Source organism: Taeniopygia guttata, chromosome 19 (genome assembly GCF_048771995.1).
Source record: "Taeniopygia guttata chromosome 19, bTaeGut7.mat, whole genome shotgun sequence".
NCBI classification, from domain to species: Eukaryota; Metazoa; Chordata; class Aves; order Passeriformes; family Estrildidae; genus Taeniopygia; species Taeniopygia guttata.
In genome coordinates, this window is record NC_133044.1 from 5,713,608 (window position 1) to 5,724,669 (window position 11,062).

At 44.7% G+C, this 11,062-nt stretch overlaps 1 protein-coding gene across 4 annotated transcripts in view; it reads right to left on the reverse strand.

Annotated features, from left to right (window-relative positions):
- Nucleotides 1-10,190, reverse strand: part of RFFL (ring finger and FYVE like domain containing E3 ubiquitin protein ligase) — a 30,034-nt gene extending 19,844 nt beyond the window's left edge. For 2 of the 4 annotated variants that reach the window (XM_030287794.4, XM_072937224.1), the window contains exon 1: nucleotides 10,071-10,190. The gene's annotated coding sequence lies outside the window, so the exon portion shown is untranslated. Of the gene's footprint in view, nucleotides 1-7,556; nucleotides 7,645-10,070 lie in introns of all 4 variants that reach the window. The other 2 variants (XM_072937227.1, XM_072937226.1) reach the window with 2 other exon arrangements.
- Nucleotides 10,191-11,062: the final 872 nt, after the last annotated feature.

The window sequence follows — 11,062 nt, forward strand, 5'->3', positions numbered from 1 at the left end:
CTTGTTTCATTATGACAACTGCATAAATTACATATTCAACAACAGTTCAGCTTTGGAATGAAGCACAAGCATATGGGGACAGTTGAAAGGATAAGAGAGAGGTGCATTATCCAGATACAGCTCCTCAAACTCAGGATTGGACAAGACTAGCCAGAATCACATTAAATTTCCCTGAAACTGGGATTACAATTGACCCTAAAACTCCACAGACTCTGGACTATCATTGTGTCTCAGGCACCCAGAACTGAGAGTGTTTGCTGATAAATTACAACACCAGTTGGAAATCCTGGAAATTACTTGTCACACCAAACTACAGGTTTATTTTTAACCAGTAAACTTCTAAATTTCACCCCTCCAAAATCAAAATATAGTCTCAAAATTCCTCACATGCCAAACCTACTCTTCTCCCCACCTTATTCCAGGAGCTGCTGGAAGAAAATGAACCTAAACCCCATGGAATTTATACAAGTGGAAAAGTGTACGTGCAGAAGGACTGGATGCACCACAGCTCTGTGCAGACTGGCAGGCAACCTCTAACCTATTTAACTGGAGCCTGAAAAAAGATAATTTTTATTTGGCTAGACTGAAACAGATCTGGATGTATATAACTGAGGCACACTGTAACAAGTACAAACACTGCAGACTCATTTCATAGCTATGCCTATTCCAAATTAATCTGAATTCAAATCCAAACTAGGTGCTGAAATAGAATAAAATGCAGCTGCAGATCTTCTCCTTCAGCACACACGTACACAGACCAGCTCACACGTCACATCTGACATGGTGCGGGAAGCTCTGCCCTCCCAAGCTGCAGAAATACTTAGAAATTAGTCAGCAGTTAAAAAAAGGTCCAGGATGTTGAATACAAACCTGAGGACTGGTTTTGCTCTTGAGATAAGGAAAGATAGTGCACTAAAAAAGTGAGTTTGTTTATGGGTTAGTCACCTCTCTGGAGAAGGGAAAATACCCCACTCTCAACTGAAGGAAGTTAATACAGGTGGGACTTCGAGAGGGACTTTGAAATTGCACTCTTAAAGCATTTCCATAAATATTATTCTTGTGCCAATCTCTGTTTAGCATGGAAGCATCTCAAATTCAGAATTGCTTACATGCAGCCCTGGAGAAGAGCTTGAAAACTGAGGGAAAGTTCAAGCCTTAGCACCCAGTGTGTGCCAGCAGGACAAGCGTGACCTTTCTACAGAATTCATGGGACAGATGTTTTGGAAAAGTCCATTTCCAAGCATCTGCAGTGTTTGTTTCTAGAGCTGGAAGGTTCTACATGGTTCCTTCACCACCATCTTTGTTCGACTGCTGTGCCTCTCTCCCTCCAGCCTCACTCTCTGCAGGAACATTAAGGACTGAGAAATGCAAAACAAAGCAGCCTGAAAACTGGCCTTTATTCAAACAGAAACATGAACAAACCCAACAGCCATCTGGTCCCATGGTTTGGTTGCTGAGTTGAGGGGGCACATCCTGAGGAGATTCTGCAAGAGCTCACAAGGAGCTCACAAACCATTCAAGTAAACATTTGTCTCCAGGAACTAAAGCCATGATCCAAAACAAGGTAATTCACCTTTACTGCCACATCTCTATACATCAGTTATGGCAGAACATTTAAGTTCTTTGTCAAGCCATTTAATCACTGTGTGCATCACCAGCAGAGGCAGGATGGGCATCCTTTGATGGCAGAGCTCACCTAAACTCATCCAGCTCATGGGATCAAACAGAAAGTGCTGAACATGGAAGCCCAGTGGGATCCAGCCCAGAGAATGTATTTTCACAGAAGACTGAGAGGACAGCAGGTAAGGAAAGCTTCAGCCAGGGACCTGCATTTCCTGGATTCCCTACCTTTGTCACACAGGGAAAATTTCCCATACATGGCCCAAGCCAGCAGGGTCACATTTCAGTGCAGGCTACTGGCAAGCCCAGACATTCAGACATTGTGAGTCAGTGCTCCAGAAATCACTGGAGTTTAGAAACCAATAAATCTATTTCATTTTGGTTGGGTTTTTAAATTCACCTTCTATTGGGGTTTTTTCTTCATACTTTGCAGTACACAGGCACCGTCACATTTTCATTTTGCATCTCTGTAACTGGCAGGAGCATTTCTTTCCATTCTGCAGGTTTTTTGCTTTGTAAAATGACAGACAAGATTTTCATATTAGACTAAATCCTGGTGTTGGGGCATGAAGAATAAAACCAGACCAACTATCGTGGAGGGTGGGAACGTACTAAGCAGTGTTGTACTTTCACACAGCCCCCTAACAACAAAGAAGACTTACTTTTAAAATAAAGCCTCAAAACATCTTCACTTCTGTCCTCAGATCCCAAACAAACAACAACTTATCTGACATTTCAGCACAACCAGACAGGACTGCTGCCAGTAAGAAGCTCCCTATGACACAATCTTTTCCACCACTGACCTGATAACATCAGCATGACCTTTCTTCTCTTTTAAACTCTACTCTTCTCAGTTCAATAGTTCAGCAAAAATTGACCCATTTTTGATTACACAAACCAAATCAGATACCACATATTCCTATAAAAAAAATTAAACTCAAAATTTCAAAAAATATTATTGGGTAGTTATTTTCAGATTAGTAATGAAATAAATAATGTGGGACAACTCAGGGTGAGGACTTTTAGTTTCAGTTTCCAGCTCTGCAAGTCTGGGCCACTTCAGTTCTCTAGGCTTGAGTTTTCCATAAGCAAAATACAGATAATGCCCCATCAGGGAATGGAATCAATATTTCATTTCTTCAAAGCAGTACTGTATTCATAATGGAATTAAATACTTTCAGAGAACTCCAGAGCTCATAGAAGTGAGGCACTTAAGGGAAGAAATGCGAGTGAACAACCTCCTTGCAATTCTGCAGAGCATCCTAACAATTTTACAACACAGAACATTAAAAAAAACAGGACAAAACAAGATGATTTTGAGGCCAAATTCATGTTTGACACAAGTGCAAAAGACAATGCAAATCCTGTTCCTTTTTTTTGTTTGTTTGAACTCTTTCCCAGTTCACAATAAAAATTATGGTCAACATGCAGAATAAAGAAGCTTGCTTTTACTTAAAGGGGCATTTCAACTTAAAAATAAAAGTGTTACTGACAAATGTAGCCTTTAAAAAAAAACACTACAAAACAAAAAAGACAAACATTCTTGGGACTCAAGGTGTGATGGAGGCAGCATGCTGTCGAACTGCTGGCTAGGAAAACATCTTAAATCTTTTGTCCATGTTGTTTAAAAACCCTTTTCTTTAGAAGTTTAGGTCAATACATTTAGACTGTTTCCTCCAATATCAAGGATTAAGGCTGATCAGTCAAGCACACAGTGGACAGTAACAGTTTTCTACCCTTTTATTCACATTTTCCTTCATTAGGGGAATTTCTAGGAAATACCACCATGTATTAGATTTAATGACAAGCCTGCATTTCTTATTCCTGCCAGAGCAGCAAAAGCTTTAGCTCATGTTATTAAGAGCCACATGCAGAAGTAAAAAAGCAAGCTCAGGCCTCCAGAACAATGTCTGAGCAAGTGAGTTTGGCTTTGGGCAGAGCAGCACTGAGGGAGACAGGCCTCATTCCAAGAATGATCATCTTACTTCCCTCACACAAAGTAAAGCCTTTCATGACCCAGACTGGGCTCTGGCCTACATTCTGTTGGATGAAAAGGCTTCATTATACGCAGTTGAACACATTGTTTGAAAACCTGATATAAACAGACTTTACCACAGCAAGAGCTGAACTGAAATCATGCAATGTTGAGAGTTCCAAGGGACCAAAGTGGCAAAACTGTATTAAATGTGTTGTGTGATCTCTCTAAAACACACACAGCTTAAACCCTGAAACAGGTTTTCACCCATGGCAGGGTTCAGAGATGGTATCAGGGTGATCAAAAAAGGTTATGTGCAGATTTAAGGTGATTCTGAAGGCAGATAAAAAGAAATGCTGCAAGTGCTTTGTTTCTAAGTGTGTTATTTTGCCATGCACAAGCAGTCATTTAGAGGTGCTTTGAATTCCAGCTGCACTCTCCCTGCACACCTTGTAGGCATTCCAAGCTGCTCCTGAAGCCTGGCAGTGAGCTGAACAATATATTTCAATTCTTTCCAGGAATTCCTTCACTCAGAATGAATTCCTTAGGTATTTCCATTGCAAAAATCTGTCTGTGATCTGTATTCAGGTCAAAGGTGCAAGCACCAAATAGTATAAATAACAGCAGGAATAGAAAAGTATTTGCCAAAAAGGACACTGTTATTAAATTCATGGTTCAACTCTCTCTTGTTTCTCTTCTGCATAAGAGACAAAATCTTGCTCCTCCTACCCCAGAGCCCTCTGCACAAGAGATGCAGAGTGACAGATCAGGTTTGACTGAGCTGACAAGGAACTCCATGATCCCCTGCAACAACTGATCAGCCCTTCCATCTGAGAGACATAAGGCACGGATTCTGCAATATCCACCCCTGTCTGACTGCCAGGAACCTGGGCTCCACGAGCATGAAACAGCCCCTACAGAAAACCAGCTTCAAATTCTGCTCTTTGGATTATACAGTCAAAGGGGACTTGGAAATCTACATTTTACTTGGAATCTGAAAAATAAACTGTTTCCAAACTCTCCTGCAATGCTTGTGCAAGGGCCTCAGGACAGGCAGGGATCTGGCCAGCTGTGCCACCAGCCACAGAAGCTGCATTTTAGAACTCGCCCTTCTCTGGAACAATTGGAACTTTCTCCAGGCTGAAGTCTGCACACAGAGCTCAGTGTTTCCCTGCAAACACACAACAGCTCCATTATTGTTTAACTACCAAAAAACAGCTCCAGCAATCTATCAAGCTTGACATTCTATCCATCTCTGCTGCTAGCCCAGACTGCTGGGCATATATATAGGAAGAGGTTCATGGATTCAGTAAGAAAAAAGTTATTTTGTTAATCTAAACAGAGATTTCCCTTCCTTTAACCATTAATTTGTCATTTTAAAAACCGTTCAGGAACCCAGAGGCCTGCTTTTCGTCAGATTATCAAATTCAAGTGTCTGTAAAGAAATCTATTCCAGCAGATGAATAAAATCTCCTTTTTAAAATACATATAAAACAAATTCAAAGGCAATCCCACAGAGGAGTTGCTCACTGCCTCAGAGCTGCAGCACCAGTTGTGTTTCCAGCCTGGCCACGATTATTTTAACACCAAACTACAGCAGAGCATGAGACTGCTGCTTATCACCCTCCATGCCCAGGGACAGCACTGCTGGGCAGTTTTCCACGTAATCATGGCCCAGACAAAGTCCTGGGAAGCACCAACCCTTGCATGGAAGCCAACTTATTATTGCATGATGCAACCCTGTGGAGGATGACCTCAAACACAGGAATTGCTCATCTGAGTGGTGCCAGCACGCCAAGTCTCTGAGGGAAGGACACCTGGCAGCCATCCTCTGGTGCCAGCAGTCATTTTGCTCTGAGCAAGGTATTTTGACATCAACAAAAAAGTAACATCACATCAGTTTCAGTCTGGAATTCTGTGGGATGCAGTTCCTGACTCATTTGGGCAAAAGCCAAAGCAATAAAAGCTCAGGTGGTGTGGATTCAGTGATGCCACTTGTGACACTGCAATTTGAACTCTTCCATGTGTATATATAGAATATATAATGCCCAAAGGAACCATCCTTCTTGCACTAGAGGTTACCACGCAACAAGCTACTCCCAAAAGACAGTATTTTAAATTTAAATTACATTTAATGAGTTTCAAATCTCACTTAACACCAGCCTAAACTAAAAGATTCAAAGCATATGCTCCTTAAGTATATTCTTATAAGCACATCCCACAACCTTCTGAATATAAAAAGGTGGCAGCATTAAAAAAAAGCTGACGTTTAATGAATATTTTAGTCCCCACCAAAATAAAATGTGGGAATTCCTATTCCAAGACTATTTGGCAGAGGAGCCAGAGGACATTGGAGAAAGAAGCCTGGTTAATATTTTTGAGTAAACTGAAAACCTCAAGAGCAATTAATGTGAAGCTGTAGATTTTACAGCCACTGAGAATAATTAACAGCATGTCAGAACAATTCTTTCTAAAGAAAGTCCCTTATGGGAGCATAAATTGAACAAGCCAAAAAGGCCTTTCAGAGGTTAGAATGAGCCATCTCAGTTCTGAGGAAACCAGCTGAGAAAGAAAAACCTAACACAAAATCTGAATTGTTCATCTGACAGTCCTACTCTTGATTTATTAAAGAGGGTAATTTTTCAACCTTGCAATGTGATTTGAAGACTAAATAATCAACTTTAGAGGCACCTAGCAGCAGCGGGTTAGAAACCTTTGCATGCAGGTGAGACCTGGTCCTGACATCAGCCCAGCAGTGACATCATTGGATTGTCCCCACCTGGGAAACAGAGCTGCCACTGGCTCACCCTGCAAAGCATTCCCTGCTCCCTGAATGCCAGCTCAGGGGAGCTCACACTCCCAGCCCTGGCTTCTGTAAGGACAGTCCCTGGGAAGGGCCGGAGAAAGGTTTGGGATAATGACTGGAATCACTCTGGGGAGCAGGGGCCAGGCTGGGGTTTCACAGTGGGCAGTCAGGGGAGGGCTGGGGGAACGTTTGCAGCAGGTAAATCCACGGAAGTGCAGAGCACCAGGCACAGGCAGTGAACAGCAGCATCAGAGACCTCAGCAGGGCTGTGGCTGTGCCACTTCCAGAGCTCAGTCCAGATCCAGCAATATCCAGGTAAAGCTGGGTTATATCTGTAGTCAGCTGGGACTAGAGAGAAGAACCAATTTCTCTCAACTGCCAGGTACCCAGAGCTCCCTTCTCCCTGCTCAGCAGCAGGTCACACACAGCTGTGCCCAAAAAAGGGCCACATGCACACACTTTCCTGCAGCTCACACCATCCTGCTGCCCACAGCGTGTTTCATCAAGCACAAGTACTTGGTTCAATGTATTTTGATTTCTTATCTCCAAATCAGTATTGGTCAGAAGGTTTAGAGAAGAGATGGAGCCAGGGGATCTTTAATTATGTGATCTTTAAGGTCCTTCCAACCCAATCCACTCTGTGATTCCATATCCTATGAAAACCCACTAGGAGGGACAGGAAAGTAGGCTAACCCTAATTAAAGACCATTTTTCCTACAGTGACACCAACACAGCTGAGGTGAGGAGAGCATTTTACCCAGCCAGACCTGAAGACACAAACTGCAGTGCTGGGTCAGACACAGCCTGCCCAGCTCCACTGCCCCCAGAGAGCCAGAGGAGAGGCACACAGAGCAGACAGACCATGGAAATCTGCTTCCACCCCTGCAGGCAAAAACTGGTTCAAAGTCCAAACTACAGGTTTAATAACAGCACTGGCAGCTCAGCTCAGCTCATGCTCCAGCCTAATTGAAGAGTTTACAATCTCAGTTGTTATTAACAACAAACCGTGGTGCAAAGTTGCACAAGTGAAAATTACACCATCTAACAAACAAACAAAACAACACAAGCCCACACTAAAGTCAACAACAGTAAACAGAAAAGTGAAGATGTGAAGAAGACAGATTTCAGTCATAAACTCAACTAGTGACCACTAACCTCCCAAAAACTCACATGTGACTCCTTTGGACTCTCAGTGCAGAGTAGTGCATTCAGCTCTCACTTCAGGAGCCAAATCACATGGTACCTGCCAATGAGAAAGACTGAGCCTCACTGGAAGCCATCCTACTTTCTCTACCCTACAATTAAACACAGTACTTATGTGATGACTTCAAAACTATCCCAATTCAGCAAAAACTCGAGCAATTAAGCATTAACCCATGAGCACCACTGTCAAGGCCATCAGCCTCTAATTAAAGTTCAGTTGCTACAGCTGAGTGGATGTGCAGTCACAGAGTGCTGCAGCTGGCTAACCCTGCTCCAGGATTCCCAGCCCCCAGTGGGAAACACGACAGGCAAAGGTGATTGTTTGGGTTCATTAGACCCAACTGTGCCACCAAAAACAACTGTGATTACAGAGAAGGACTTCAAGATCTCCCTCTACATCACTGTGTGTACAAAAGAGTAAGGAAATTCAGTATTCAGTGGGTGGAGATAGGTAAACCCAAGGATCTGGAATTTGTAGGAAACATTTAAAGCTCATCACAGCTTTCTGCTCCACTCCTCAGCTCTGGAAAAATGAGGGAAGAGTGGGAAAACAAAGGATTAAAACCCTTTTTGTTTATGCAATCATGAATATGCCTTAATGATCATCTGTCTTAAAATCTGAGCTTCAAAGTGTTGAAATACAACCCACCAAAGTGTAAACACAATAAAACACCAACTGAAACTGCACCCATCATCTCCCATCCTAATGATATGGAGAGCTAAAAGAGCTTCTTGTAGATCCACTAAGCCCTTCACCAACTCCACAGCGAGGTCAGAAAGGACAGAAAAGTGCCACAGGTCCCTGCACTGCCGTGGAACAGCTCTCCCAACCAACATCTGAGGTTACATCCTGTGCTCCCCACAGAAAGCACGCTGTGTGTCACAGAGGAGGAAGTGAGCTCAAATGAAACACACAAATAAACCCCTTCTGTCTCAGCCAATTAAACATTACCCTGGGCACAGCTTAATCCAAGAAGCATAAAATTAAACCCTTCCTATCTACCTTTCGTGCTACACTTGACTAAGCACGCCCAGCTGTCCTTGCAGTGTTGGAAAACACCCGAGTTTTTTCTGGAGTGTAAGCGCTTCTTTATCACAGGGTCAAACACTGAGCCTGTCCATCCTCAGCCTTTTAGCCAGAGGAGACTCAGGCAGGACTCTGCTCTCACTGCAGAGCTGACATTTATTAACCTGCAGACACCAAAATACTGCTAAGAAAACCGAGGATGAGTCAATACTTTCCCCACAGGAAACACCTTGACCTGCTTAGAGGAACAAACTGCTCAGAAGGACACTTGAGGACTTTTCTGAACAACTTTTGCTTTCTGCAGCAAAGGAAGGACTTGCTCAGCTTTCAGTTTGCAGCACACCTCCAGTTTTGAGCAGAGAAGGAAATTATTTAGGTCCTTAACACCAAATTACACTTTGGACATGCTAAAATGCAAAGAGACAATAATTGAAGCAGTGAGCTCTGCAGAAGGCTGGTGCTTATCAAGAATTCCTCAGCTCTCATAGCAATTTGAGCAGAATAACCTACTGAACCCCCGAGGCCCTTTGGGAGCAGAACTCAGAACGGGAAGAGTTCCTCACCACCACTTTTAAACACGAAAAAAGAGGAGAGGCTGCACCAGAGTCCCACTCCCCCCTCATCAGGGAAACCCCATGAGGGAGGCCCTTGACCCCATTTCTCCAAAACAAAACCCAAATGCTGCACCTGTCCCAACCCGAGCAGCCCCATTCCCCCTGCCCTGTGCCCCCCAAGTCCTGGCAGCCCCTCCTGCCCTCTGTCCCCTACACCTGCCAACACCCCAATCCAGAGCCATTCCCTCACTCCTGGGTAACCCCCAGTGACAACTCCATGGACCCCACACTGACCTGCCTCCCCTCCCCTACCCCATCCACCCTTCTCTACCCTGGCAGCCCCTACTGCCCCCACCCCAAACCCTGGCAGCACCCTCAAAGCCTCACACACCCCCAAACCCGGCAGCATCCTCACTGCCCACACCCCAAAACCCTGGCAGCTTCTCCAAAACCCTCAAGCACTCCCTGCAAAGCTGTACACACATTCCCAAACCTGCCAGCCCGCTCTGTACCCCAGTGCTCCCCTCACCCCAAACCTGCCAGCTCCCCTGTCTCCTCACACACCCCAAATCTGCCAGCTCCCCTCAGTCTGTCCAGACACCCCAAACCTGCCAGCTCCCCTCACCCCAAACCTGCCAGCTCCCCTCAGTCCCCACACTCCCCAAACCTGCCAGCTCCCCTCAGTCTCCACACTCACCCCAAACCTGCCAGCTCCCCTCAGTCTCCACACCCCAAACCTGCCAGCTCCCCTCAGTCCCCTCACCCCAAACCTGCCAGCTCCCCTCAGTCCCCTCACCCCAAACCTGCCAGCTCCCCTCAGTCTCCCCACACCCTGTCAGCCTCCTCAGACCCTCACAGTCCCCAGCCGTGCCCCAGCCGCCTCACCTCGCCCCCGAGGAGCCGTACCGGTGCCGGCGGGGCCTGCACGGCGGTCCGGTCCCGGTGCCTGCGCTCGGCGGCAGCGCCGCTATGGCAACTGCCCGGGGCCCGCAGCGGCCCCAGCGCGGCCCGGCGGGGCAGCGGCGCCCCCTGGCGGCCAGGAGGACTCCGCGGCGGCTCCGAGATCCGCGGGTTCGAGACCCGGCCCGGGCAGGTGGAGGAAGAGGAGGAGGAAGAGAGGAGAGCCCGTCCCCGATATTTAATGTGAAAAATGCATATCTTATGATTGGCTTTTCGCAAGTATAAAAATTAATATTATATGTGTAATGTTACAAAGTTGCGCTGTATTGATTCTCTTAAGTGCTGTGTTAAATATAGTTTTAGGTTATAACATAATGTTAAAATAGAAACTCTGCAATGTAAGGTATCTTTTACTAGCTCAAGAAAAGGGGTATGAGAATCAAGAAACTCTTTGCACAGAGATAACAGCGATAGGGCACACAAAGAGTTACAGCCTCCTTATGGGAAAAGACAAACATTCTTCCACCTTCTCTACGTCTTTATGGAACCACCAGGGTTAAAGGCAAGAATTTGACAAAACCCAGAAAAATTCTTAATTTGCAAGGAATATATGCATAATGTATGAATATATGAATGTGCAACAGGCTATTGCTTTTAAGGGTTATTCCTTTGTTCACAGGGCATGCTTTTGGCAGCTTAGTGTCCAAAAACATCCAGACGTCTATAATTCTTTGCTTTTTATTGTCTCGTGATTGTCCTAACTCTAAATTTTTATTACTCTAATTGTATTACTATTTTTATAACACTTTATTATTATTAAACTTTAAAAAATTCTAAAAACAAGTGATTGGCGTTTTTCACATTTAATCACACTTTTCTTCCTCCTAATGTCCAACCTGAACTTCCCCTGGCACAGCTTGAAACTCCTGCCCTCTCATCCTGAGACAGATGGACACACATCCCATACAGACATACAC